The 13,290-nt window shown below is 42.1% G+C and overlaps 1 protein-coding gene across 8 annotated transcripts in view; it reads left to right on the top strand.

The window, feature by feature from the left end:
• Nucleotides 1-13,290, top strand: part of LRCH3 (leucine rich repeats and calponin homology domain containing 3) — a 189,886-nt gene that overhangs the window by 145,918 nt on the left and 30,678 nt on the right. The gene's annotated exons all lie outside the window — the stretch shown is intronic.

The raw sequence follows: 13,290 nt of genomic DNA, 5'->3' as shown, positions 1-13,290 counted from the left end.
CACAAACAACCACATATTACATGTAGCAATCACCCCCATAAACTAAATGCATCAATTACACAAGTATATTAAACGCCCCAATCTATCGCCTAGATATATGAAATGCACCAATCCCCCCCCCCCCCCCCCCCCCCCATAGAATTCAGCACTTGCCAGTGATGCTGGGGAGGGGGAATGTCACCTGCCTCTGCGAAAATACAACCCACACCTAAATCTTAAAATGCCCCGCACCCTTGTGATGTCTATTATTTTCCAGTGTGCTCAGGCGCAAATGACAGAAGGATGCTTTTTTTTTATTTTTTATTTTTTTTTAATATGGCAACAGATCGCTATCCTGTTTGACATCTGTCTTGTTGCTGGGATAAAGTATGGAGCAGTTCACTAGCACTATCCCAGAGCAAACGAATATAAGTAAATCTGTATCCACCCAGAAGCACTTCCACAACTCTAGGAAGTGTAAACACAATATTTTCTGTACTTGTACCCTCTGCAGTGTCTTGATTAGTGTGCCCTAGTTTTAGGGCAAGTGGTGGTTAAATATGGAATGTTATGGAAAAAGGAGAAGTGCGCTCCTCAGGTGTGTTGTGACCGTCGTCAATCTCTCAAATTAATGAAATAGTTACACCTGGTGCGCTATAATCAACAGGGAGTGTATGCCATAATTCACAACTTATATTAAAAATGATAACAGCGCTCAACAGGACCTATGGTAAGTAAATTAGGTCATAAAACTTCTAACTGGTTGAGTTCTATCATATGACACCAACCGTCCATAGATTAAATATTGAAATAATGACTGGTCTAATGTACACGACCCAGATCTTAGACCTCTCTCCACATCCTCATAGTGATATATAAGACATGCCAGGTTCACAACCTGCTTCCAAACACACGTACTAGTACATAAAAAACGGCAAAAGTCCAAGTTTAAAAGTCCCAAAATGTAAAAAGTTCCAAATTAAACTAAAAGTCCCAGATATCTAATTCTTAGTGCTTTAATGTAACAGCAGATGATATCCTTCTCCAAAATCAAACATGCTCACCGGACAGCCATGCCAATCATGACAGTTGGCATACAGCGCAGGCGGCCCAGCCAGTATCCTCACCGAATCCTCCTATGTGTCTTCAGCCTTGTCCAATCATATATGCGAAAAGGGAGAAAAGAGAAGCCTCAGATAACGTGGCTGACCCGATTAGACCAGCAGAAAACACTTTGGTGAAGTTACTTTGTCTCTGCTTTGCACTTCCATAGACTTTCCTCAGCCCCTTCAACTTTAAACAGAGACTGACATAGCATAATACCGTCTTTATTCCAATATAAAAGGGTTAAAAGTGCACTTACAAGATTCAGATTAAAAATGCGCATATCACAAGATACATCCACATGGTTCAGCGTCTTCCTCTGTGGCTAACTCCGCCCGACTAGTTTCGTCAATGATGACTCATCAGGAGCTTAGCCAACCACCAGAGGAGACGCTATAAATACTGTATTACCAGCTCCAGCTCCCAGCATGTTGAGGTGCCGCCCACCAACTACCGCTGTCTTACAGCCTCCGTGATTGGCTGTTTAGACTCTCACAAATACGTACATCCGGATTCCCAGGATATTACGATGACTGTCCGCCACCTCCCATCTACGTTACACAGTCCCTGCCCCAAATGGTGGGGCTTCCCATTACGTTCCACCATCTGTCTCTCTCATTGTTCCCATAGTAACCAAACACCACCCACCCGCTGCACCGGAACAGATGTGGACTGAGCCCAATACTAACACAGGAGCTCTACCCGTGCATTAGTGAAGCACCATTCCTCCCTTGTTAAACCAAACTGTGTGTGTCCCTATCCCTTAATGTGCCCACTGCCACCTCCCCTTTAGGCAAAATAATACTCCTTCCATATAGGAAGGGGAAAGATACGTGCATCCCTCCTCATAATATATAGGATCAAACACCAATCCCCTTAAAGGGTCAGTGTCCCTTATACTCAAAATATGCGTGGATGATGTGCAACCCAGCGTCACTGAGTATATAATATAGTTCGTGTGCTCACCTCAACATGTGACACATAATCACAACCATATACATGTAACACACATTCAGACCAATAAAACTACACACAGACCAATCTAATCGTCAGATATAAAGCAATTTATGTCCAATTCCACATTCAACCCCCCCGGCCCCAGAGTTTTTAACTCATAAATCCAACGGGTCTCCATTTTCGAAATTTCTCTCACCTTGTGGCAACCCCTCCATTTGGTAGTGAGTTTTTGTACCCCCTGAAAGGTCATCAGACCTGGGTTCCTCCCATGGACTTCATCAAAGTGCTTGGATACACTATGGCCCTGAAAACCCCTAAGGATGTTATTGATATGTTCTCCCACCCTTGTTTTTAGTGCTCTTTTTGTTCTCCCCACGTACTGCAACCCGCACGGGCACCCCAACAGATACACCACATGCGTGCTGCAGCAGTGGATGAATTCACGTATCTTATAATTCCTTCCTGTTAATTTATTCACTATGGTTTGAGTCCTAGTCCCCTGTGCCCTTTCACAGGTGGTGCATTGTCTGCATGGAAAAAAACCAATCTGGCCCCATGCATCGGTCTTATTTGTTACTTTCGGTCCCTCAATGTACGTTCTGACCAACTGTCTTTGTAAGTTGTCTGCCCGTCTATAAATAAATCTGGGTTTGGTGGGTAGTGCAGCCCCTAATATTGGATCATTTCTAAGCAGGCTCCAGTGTTTCCTGATTACGTTTTCAACTTCCCTGTACTGGGAGTTGTAATCAAGAAGTATAGCATGTCCAAAATCAGTGTGTGTAACATCCTCTTTGTTTTTATTCGTCAAATATAAACCTCTATCATTGTGTAAAACTTCCTCTGCTGTTCTTTCCAGTTGATTGCGTGCATACCCCTTTTCCACAAATTTCTCAATTAGCATCCCCGTCTGTGTAATGTAATCTACATCTCTTGAGCAGTTCCTGCGAATTCTGCAGAACTGCCCCTTCGGTATATTATGTAACCACTTAGGGTGGTGACAGCTATCAATGGGTATATAAGAATTTCTATCTGTTTTTTTGAAGAAGGTTTTGGTACCCAGTACTCCATCCCTCTTCATAAGTCTAATGTCAAGGAAGTCCAGCTCCTCCGTCCCACTTTTGAAGGTGAGGCGGATCCCCAACTCGTTGGTATTTAACCACCCCACAAATTGCTGTAATTCCTCCTCAGTCCCCTCCCATACCCAGAACAGATCATCTATGAACCGTTGCCAATTGGTCACTTTGGAGCTCATGGGGTTGGCTAATATTCTCCTTTCCCACTGATCCATAAATATATTCGCCACACTGGGGGCATACTTAGCCCCCATAGCGCAGCCTAGTGTCTGTAGGAAAAAGTCCCCCCCATACCAGAAGTAATTGTGGGTGAGGGAAAATTCCAATAATTGTAAAATAAACTCAATTTGTAGTTCATCAAGGATGCCCTGCTCAGAGAGGGCCTGTTTCACAGCCCTAAGGGCTTCATCATGGGGGATTATCGTATATAGGGAAGTTACATCTGCTGTAACCAGCAAACAATTCTCATCAATATTTAACCCATTGATAGTCTGCAGGAAATGTTTCGTATCCTTAAGAAGATGGGGTAAAGTCTGCACCACCGGTTGCAAGAATGTATCTATATATTCCCCTATCCTTTGATTTAATGATCCTATCCCACTAATAATGGGCCTCCCAGGGGGGGACTGAAGGTTTTTATGAATCTTGGGATTAATGTACATGACAGGGATCCTGGGGGCGTCAACCACAAGGTATTTAAATTCCGCATCTTTCAATATACCATCCTCCAGACCCCTCCTTAAAATTTTCCGCAGAGTCTCTTTATATTGTGCAGTCGGGTCCCCTTTTAATTTCATATACGTTGTTCTATCATCCACAATTTTCCTCATTTCCTGCTTATATTGTTGTTCATGTAAAATTACTACCCCTCCCCCCTTGTCAGCAGGTCTGATAAGTACTTCCTTCTTTTTACTCAGTAGCTGTATCTGTTTAAATTCGTTATTGTTCCTCTTCACCTGTATGTTATCGAGATCCTTTAGTACCATATTTTTAAAATTTTGGACAGTCCCATCCTTAGATTGATCCGGGGGGTTGAATGTGGACTTGTTCCTCAAATCAGTATGCACAAACTCAGAGGTTAAACCACCCCTATTCATTCTAGAACTAGGTCCCTCCTTGGACAGAAAATATCTCTTGATATTGAGTTTTCTCGCATATTTATGTACATTGATATACGTCTCAAATTTATTCAATCCCTGTGTGGGGGCATATTTTAGTCCCTTATCCAAAATCTTCATTTCTGAATTTGTGAGTGGGACCCCACTGATGTTAAAAATTCCTTTCCCCATCACTCTCTTCTTCTTTTCTGATCTCCCTCCTCTTCTTCCTCTTCTATTTCCCTTTTTCTTGTATTCCTCATGTGGTATTCTACATCTTCCCATTGGTTCCTCCCTCCCCCTCTCCCCCCTAAAAAATGGTGATGGATAGTCTCCTCGGCCTCTCTATTCAACGGTTCAAAGCGGTTGTATGTTGGTGGGTAATTGCCCCATCTTTCTCTTTCCTCCCAGCTTCCCCTTGCTGGCTCTCTTCTTGGGGGGCTATATCTTCTCGTGGGCGGTTGCTTCGGTTGATCATACCCATACTGCTTGGGGTTATACCCTCTACCACCTCTAAAACCTGACCTTCCTCTGTTGGGTCTTACCGACTCCCACCTCTCCAATATGGGGGCCCTGTTGATTTTCCCATTAGGTGAAGGATAGACATACTTGTCCTGATTCCTAAATCTCCCAGGTAAATGTTGTGGGTGGTGTTCCATCTCATTTCTGATACTGTACTTCCATATTGGAGAGGTGGGAGTCGGTAAGACCCAACAGAGGAAGGTCAGGTTTTAGAGGTGGTAGAGGGTATAACCCCAAGCAGTATGGGTATGATCAACCGAAGCAACCGCCCACGAGAAGATATAGCCCCCCAAGAAGAGAGCCAGCAAGGGGAAGCTGGGAGGAAAGAGAAAGATGGGGCAATTACCCACCAACATACAACCGCTTTGAACCGTTGAATAGAGAGGCCGAGGAGACTATCCATCACCATTTTTTAGGGGGGAGAGGGGGAGGGAGGAACCAATGGGAAGATGTAGAATACCACATGAGGAATACAAGAAAAAGGGAAATAGAAGAGGAAGAAGAGGAGGGAGATCAGAAAAGAAGAGAGTGATGGGGAAAGGAATTTTTAACATCAGTGGGGTCCCATTCACAAATTCAGAAATGAAGATTTTGGATAAGGGACTAAAATATGCCCCCACACAGGGATTGAATAAATTTGAGACGTATATCAATGTACATAAATATGCGAGAAAACTCAATATCAAGAGATATTTTCTGTCCAAGGAGGGACCTAGTTCTAGAATGAATAGGGGTGGTTTAACCTCTGAGTTTGTGCATACTGATTTGAGGAACAAGTCCACATTCAACCCCCCGGATCAATCTAAGGATGGGACTGTCCAAAATTTTAAAAATATGGTACTAAAGGATCTCGATAACATACAGGTGAAGAGGAACAATAACGAATTTAAACAGATACAGCTACTGAGTAAAAAGAAGGAAGTACTTATCAGACCTGCTGACAAGGGGGGAGGGGTAGTAATTTTACATGAACAACAATATAAGCAGGAAATGAGGAAAATTGTGGATGATAGAACAACGTATATGAAATTAAAAGGGGACCCGACTGCACAATATAAAGAGACTCTGCGGAAAATTTTAAGGAGGGGTCTGGAGGATGGTATATTGAAAGATGCGGAATTTAAATACCTTGTGGTTGACGCCCCCAGGATCCCTGTCATGTACATTAATCCCAAGATTCATAAAAACCTTCAGTCCCCCCCTGGGAGGCCCATTATTAGTGGGATAGGATCATTAAATCAAAGGATAGGGGAATATATAGATACATTCTTGCAACCGGTGGTGCAGACTTTACCCCATCTTCTTAAGGATACGAAACATTTCCTGCAGACTATCAATGGGTTAAATATTGATGAGAATTGTTTGCTGGTTACAGCAGATGTAACTTCCCTATATACGATAATCCCCCATGATGAAGCCCTTAGGGCTGTGAAACAGGCCCTCTCTGAGCAGGGCATCCTTGATGAACTACAAATTGAGTTTATTTTACAATTATTGGAATTTTCCCTCACCCACAATTACTTCTGGTATGGGGGGGACTTTTTCCTACAGACACTAGGCTGCGCTATGGGGGCTAAGTATGCCCCCAGTGTGGCGAATATATTTATGGATCAGTGGGAAAGGAGAATATTAGCCAACCCCATGAGCTCCAAAGTGACCAATTGGCAACGGTTCATAGATGATCTGTTCTGGGTATGGGAGGGGACTGAGGAGGAATTACAGCAATTTGTGGGGTGGTTAAATACCAACGAGTTGGGGATCCGCCTCACCTTCAAAAGTGGGACGGAGGAGCTGGACTTCCTTGACATTAGACTTATGAAGAGGGATGGAGTACTGGGTACCAAAACCTTCTTCAAAAAAACAGATAGAAATTCTTATATACCCATTGATAGCTGTCACCACCCTAAGTGGTTACATAATATACCGAAGGGGCAGTTCTGCAGAATTCGCAGGAACTGCTCAAGAGACGTAGATTACATTACACAGACGGGGATGCTAATTGAGAAATTTGTGGAAAAGGGGTATGCACGCAATCAACTGGAGAGAACAGCAGAGGAAGTTTTACACAATGATAGAGGTTTATATTTGACGAATAAAAACAAAGAGGATGTTACACACACTGATTTTGGACATGCTATACTTCTTGATTACAACTCCCAGTACAGGGAAGTTGATAACGTAATCAGGAAACACTGGAGCCTGCTTAGAAATGATCCAATATTAGGGGCTGCACTACCCACCAAACCCAGATTTATTTATAGACGGGCAGACAACTTACAAAGACAGTTGGTCAGAACGTACATTGAGGGACCGAAAGTAACAAATAAGACCGATGCATGGGGCCAGATTGGTTTTTTTCCATGCAGACAATGCACCACCTGTGAAAGGGCACAGGGGACTAGGACTCAAACCATAGTGAATAAATTAACAGGAAGGAATTATAAGATACGTGAATTCATCCACTGCTGCAGCACGCATGTGGTGTATCTGTTGGGGTGCCCGTGCGGGTTGCAGTACGTGGGGAGAACAAAAAGAGCACTAAAAACAAGGGTGGGAGAACATATCAATAACATCCTTAGGGGTTTTCAGGGCCATAGTGTATCCAAGCACTTTGATGAAGTCCATGGGAGGAACCCAGGTCTGATGACCTTTCAGGGGGTACAAAAACTCACTACCAAATGGAGGGGTTGCCACAAGGTAAGAGAAATTTCGAAAATGGAGACCCGTTGGATTTATGAGTTAAAAACTCTGGGGCTGGGGGGGTTGAATGTGGAATTGGACATAAATTGCTTTATATCTGACGATTAGATTGGTCTGTGTGTAGTTTTATTGGTCTGAATGTGTGTTACATGTATATGGTTGTGATTATGTGTCACATGTTGAGGTGAGCACACGAACTATATTATATACTCAGTGACGCTGGGTTGCACATCATCCACGCATATTTTGAGTATAAGGGACACTGACCCTTTAAGGGGATTGGTGTTTGATCCTATATATTATGAGGAGGGATGCACGTATCTTTCCCCTTCCTATATGGAAGGAGTATTATTTTGCCTAAAGGGGAGGTGGCAGTGGGCACATTAAGGGATGGGGACACACACAGTTTGGTTTAACAAGGGAGGAATGGTGCTTCACTAATGCACGGGTAGAGCTCCTGTGTTAGTATTGGGCTCAGTCCACATCTGTTCCGGTGCAGCGGGTGGGTGGTGTTTGGTTACTATGGGAACAATGAGAGAGACAGATGGTGGAACGTAATGGGAAGCCCCACCATTTGGGGCAGGGACTGTGTAACGTAGATGGGAGGTGGCGGACAGTCACCGTAATATCCTGGGAATCCGGATGTACGTATTTGTGAGAGTCTAAACAGCCAATCACGGAGGCTGTAAGACAGCGGTAGTTGGTGGGCGGCACCTCAACATGCTGGGAGCTGGAGCTGGTAATACAGTATTTATAGCGTCTCCTCTGGTGGTTGGCTAAGCTCCTGATGAGTCATCATTGACGAAACTAGTCGGGCGGAGTTAGCCACAGAGGAAGACGCTGAACCATGTGGATGTATCTTGTGATAAGCGCATTTTTAATCTGAATCTTGTAAGTGCACTTTTAACCCTTTTATATTGGAATAAAGACGGTATTATGCTATGTCAGTCTCTGTTTAAAGTTGAAGGGGCTGAGGAAAGTCTATGGAAGTGCAAAGCAGAGACAAAGTAACTTCACCAAAGTGTTTTCTGCTGGTCTAATCGGGTCAGCCACGTTATCTGAGGCTTCTCTTTTCTCCCTTTTCGCATATATGATTGGACAAGGCTGAAGACACATAGGAGGATTCGGTGAGGATACTGGCTGGGCCGCCTGCGCTGTATGCCAACTGTCATGATTGGCATGGCTGTCCGGTGAGCATGTTTGATTTTGGAGAAGGATATCATCTGCTGTTACATTAAAGCACTAAGAATTAGATATCTGAGACTTTTAGTTTAATTTGGAACTTTTTACATTTTGGGACTTTTAAACTTGGACTTTTGCCGTTTTTTATGTACTAGTACGTGTGTTTGGAAGCAGGTTGTGAACCTGGCATGTCTTATATATCACTATGAGGATGTGGAGAGAGGTCTAAGATCTGGGTCGTGTACATTAGACCAGTCATTATTTCAATATTTAATCTATGGACGGTTGGTGTCATATGATAGAACTCAACCAGTTAGAAGTTTTATGACCTAATTTACTTACCATAGGTCCTGTTGAGCGCTGTTATCATTTTTAATATAAGTTGTAAATATGGAATGTATTTATATTTTTTTCTTTGTACTGTCTCCTAGACCTTTCACCACTTACTTCATTCTGAATTACATTCTTAAATGCCTCAGTCATGCCAGCATCTTTACTGCTGGTAAAGTGAATTACTGTGGGATGATTTTTCCCCCTGATCTGAGTGCTTTTGGGCAAAAGGTTGCATGCTTAAGCTAAATATAATATAGGGTTGCTGCATAACAATGTACAGCAATATATTCAGTAGTAAGAAGCATTTTGGATTCTAAATCCAGGATAATTTACATAAAAATATGTATTCTGAATAATGTTTGTGTTCTTCTGCATGTTGTTATGGGTCCTCTGTTCACACTAATTGTACCACAAGAGTATGCAGTTCTTGGGTGACTCCATAATTTGACAAGATTCTACCTGATGAAAGAATTTGCTAAGTTGAGGTCTGCCATCAATTCCTTAAAGCAGAACTGAAATACAAAAAACGTACTTACCTGGGGCTTCTGCCAGCCCCTTGCAGCCTTCCTGTCCCACACCGGTCCTCCACAATTCTCCGGTCTCCTGCTGCCAGCTACTATAATTTCAGTGGACTCGGCAACTGCGCCTGTGCGCCCCTGGCCAATAGAGTCCTGTACTATTCGCACAGGACACTAGAAAGATTTGCTAGGCTTGGGGCGCCCATGCGTGCAGTTGCCGATGACTGACAGTACCAAAAGCAGCTTGGCGGGAGAATGGAGAATTGTTGGCACGGGACAGGAAGGCTGTCAAGGGGCTGGCAGAAGCCCCAAGTAAGTAAAACTTTGTTTTTTGTATTTCAGTTCTGCTTTAACTTTTGTTATACCTAAAGCCGAAAGATTATGCCAAAGGCAGCTAAGCCAGTTCTAAGTCAGTTCTTTAGGCAATTGAAAAGAAAGGGGACATGGACTTGGAAGAATAATCAGGTGAACAGAGATCTTCCGAGAGTTCTGATAAGGAATTGGAAGCTACAAATAGTTATCAAATTATTTACCATCAGTCAAAACAAAAATCCAAGGTATATGTTCCTGATGGGATCAGAAAACCATAAAAACAGAAAAGAAGTTCTAACCCCTTTCCATACTATCCAAAAGCACAATAATATACTTGCTTATGTCATTTAGGAATATCACATAATGTATGTATGTCCACATAATCAATGGTAACCCATGTTTGATTTAACAGTTAGTATAGGAGTTAGTCCTGGTTTATGCTCTACATAGACTGAATGTCTTTCTTCAAATTTTTGATCTAAATGATTTACATGTGTTGCATTGTTTTGAATTTGGCAATGTAATCTTAGCCCAACCACATAATACTTGGCAGATATTCAGTATATCAGCACTGTGTAAATACAAACAGCATTACTTCTACAGCATACGGTGTTCATATGCTGTTCACAATAAATTATTTGGCCCTTTTTCCACTGACAGTGTTTTGAATGAAAAATTGCAAGGCGACAGAGTTAAACATTGTAATCGCATTACTCTCGTTTAACTGATGTTTTGATGTTTACACACCTGTGGTGCCCGCTTCATTTTTCTGTTATTTGTCAATGAAAGTGCAAGAAAATTTGTAATAGAATCATCAAAAACAGAATTGCCACCCGGCATGAAAATGATGGAAAACCGCTTTGCAAAACATTACGATTACAGCGCATTTGTGATCCCAATTTTCAGTGGAAAGGGCACTTGTTGGAGTACTTGAAATTAATTTTGTGGTTAAATTGTTTTGAATTGAAGATGGAAACTGATCAGTAATACAATACAGTATACTTGCATTGTTGATTTTTAGCTTTTATTTTTATTTTGTATTTTCTTAGAACTCACACAGTTTACACTTACTCATCACTATTTTTACTCAGTGTTTTCTGACATGCCAATAAGATGAATTAAAAATGATAAATCTGTGTAGCACCAGACCAGAGGCTCATACACACATCCAACATAATGTACTACCAACCACATAACAAGTTGTTTACCTGACAAGTACGTACACACGCCAACCAACTAAACAACTCATTTAAATACTATGCATGCAAGCTAAATGACTAACTTCACAACATGTCCACATTCAAAAACAAAGTTGTTCAAAAGACTTGTACACACATTCTAACCTGCCTGATATTTGGGAAGATTGATCCACCGGTTGGATCTGGCAAACAATTTATCAGTTGGTCGTCTGGTTGTTTGCCAGCCCTACACAAGCCCACCTTGTCTTCCAACAGACAAGTTTTGGAAGATAGTTGGACAGATTGTTGGTATGTTTGCATAAGCCTTTAGTCCTATTTGAGTGAAGACTTAACATTAGGAAGCCATTGTCCTTGTAGAAGAATACCTGTGGTGTAGCTGTATAATCCAATCAGAAAAGGAATAGTGAACTGGTGGTTTCTGATTTTTCTTTTTTATTTGCTGATCCTTTTTATTTCACAAAAGTGTCTAGCCAATCACAGCTTTTATGCACAGCTTTCATAGATACATCGGGATGTTTGCAGTGAACTGTGTTAAAGGGCCCATACACTGATCGATTTCAGTTATCGATCGACAGCCGATTCGACCGCAGTGATCCAATCAGCTAGAAATCGATGCAGCAGGAAGCATGAGTGATTTCTGTCCGGTTTTGATTGATTTGCTCAATCAGTCCGGATGGAAAATCTAGGTTGATCTGCTGCTGGCAGCAATTCGATGGCCCATAGAGTTGCATTGGATCAAATGGTGCAATAATGCGTTTTGATTGATTTTCAATAGATTTAATTCTGAAATATTTTGGAAATCTGTTCCTAGTGTGTGGCACATATCAGATAGATTTCTGTCAGATTAGACCTGACAGAAATCTATTTGATGGTCGCATCTGCTGCAAATCTATAAGTGTATGGTCACCTATAAAGCAGGGCTGAGGTGTCGGAGCAATTTTGGGTGCCTAGAGTTGGGAAAAAATGCACCAACTCAGACTCTTGATGAATTTAAACTAATTAAAATAGAAAATATGAAAAAAAAATTCTATTTCTCAGATAATAGTCATCTTAAATAATTTATACATACAGTAATAGCTGTGCTTATTCCACAAAAATGAAATAAACCAATTAAAATTAGTTAGACAAACAAAAATGACAGCGCTCACAGGCTGCAACTGGCTTATAAACCATCAAGGGGCGTGTACAGACCCCAGGGGCTAAATACACGCCTTGAATCCAAATCAGATGCAAATTTAGTGCAAATTTATGTGCTAGTCCCTAATCTAAAATTTGAATGCAGATTGGATGCAGGCTACCACAAGTATACTTAGAACATTTTACATAGAGAAGAAGGTGTAGGCAGCGCTTCCTAATACAGAAGGCTGTACCTGAATTGATTTAGCTGCAAAGAAGTGCAGCGCTCCAATGGACCATATTACACAACATGCATTCAAACAGGTACAGCAATGAAGGGCGTTAGCTTCAGCAAATAATGTGTGCACAAATCATTTCCTACTAGACCCCCCCCCCCCCCCTGGCGTTGACGTGCCCCCTCAGGGAAGACCTAACCACTAACCTAACATTAAAAGCATCACTTACCTGGTGCGACTTATCATACAGTGGTATACACATTTCTTCAAGACAGACAAAAAAAGACAGCGCCCTGCAACTGGCTTATAAACCATCAAGGGGCGTGTACAGACCCCCAGGGGCTAAATACACGCCTTGAATCCAAATCAGATGCAAAATTATGCAAATTAAGTGCAAATCAAAATTAGTTACTTGTGCTGCTTCAATAAAGCAGTCCCTGTATTGATTGTGACTGTACAGTATATATGATGTGTACACAGAAATCTCTTATATATACTCAGGGCCGGGCCGAGGCATAGGCTGGAGAGGCTCCAGCCTCAGGGCGCAGTGTAGGAGGGGGCGCAGAATTCATTCAGCTGTCATTCCTAATTGTGTTTGAAGCAGAAAGAAATAAGAAAAGGGGATACATGGCAGTGACTGCAAGCCAGATAACTAGATATTAAGGTGTTGGGGAGGTTGTGGGCCCTGTGGCGCCTCTTAGTCCAATAGCAATCAGTGTGTGACGGCTGGGGTGGCAGGGATGGAAGGGCGCACTTTGGTGTCTCAGCCTTGGGTGCTGGAGGACCTTGTCCCGGGTCTGTATATACTAAATAACATCTATGCTGTAAGAATAAAGCATGATGTGTAGCAGTGTCACTAATAGAGATGGTCAATGAAATGGAAATAATTCTGAGTTGATGCTGATTTATGAAAATGTATGCACTCTTTGCTCATTTATCTATTGAATTTATAAAGCGCCAAC

The sequence above is a fragment of the Hyperolius riggenbachi genome, chromosome 4 (assembly GCF_040937935.1).
Source record: "Hyperolius riggenbachi isolate aHypRig1 chromosome 4, aHypRig1.pri, whole genome shotgun sequence".
Classification (NCBI taxonomy): Eukaryota; Metazoa; Chordata; class Amphibia; order Anura; family Hyperoliidae; genus Hyperolius; species Hyperolius riggenbachi.
The sequence above is the reverse complement of the archived record's forward strand: the minus strand, read 5'-3'. Positions and strand labels throughout refer to the sequence as shown.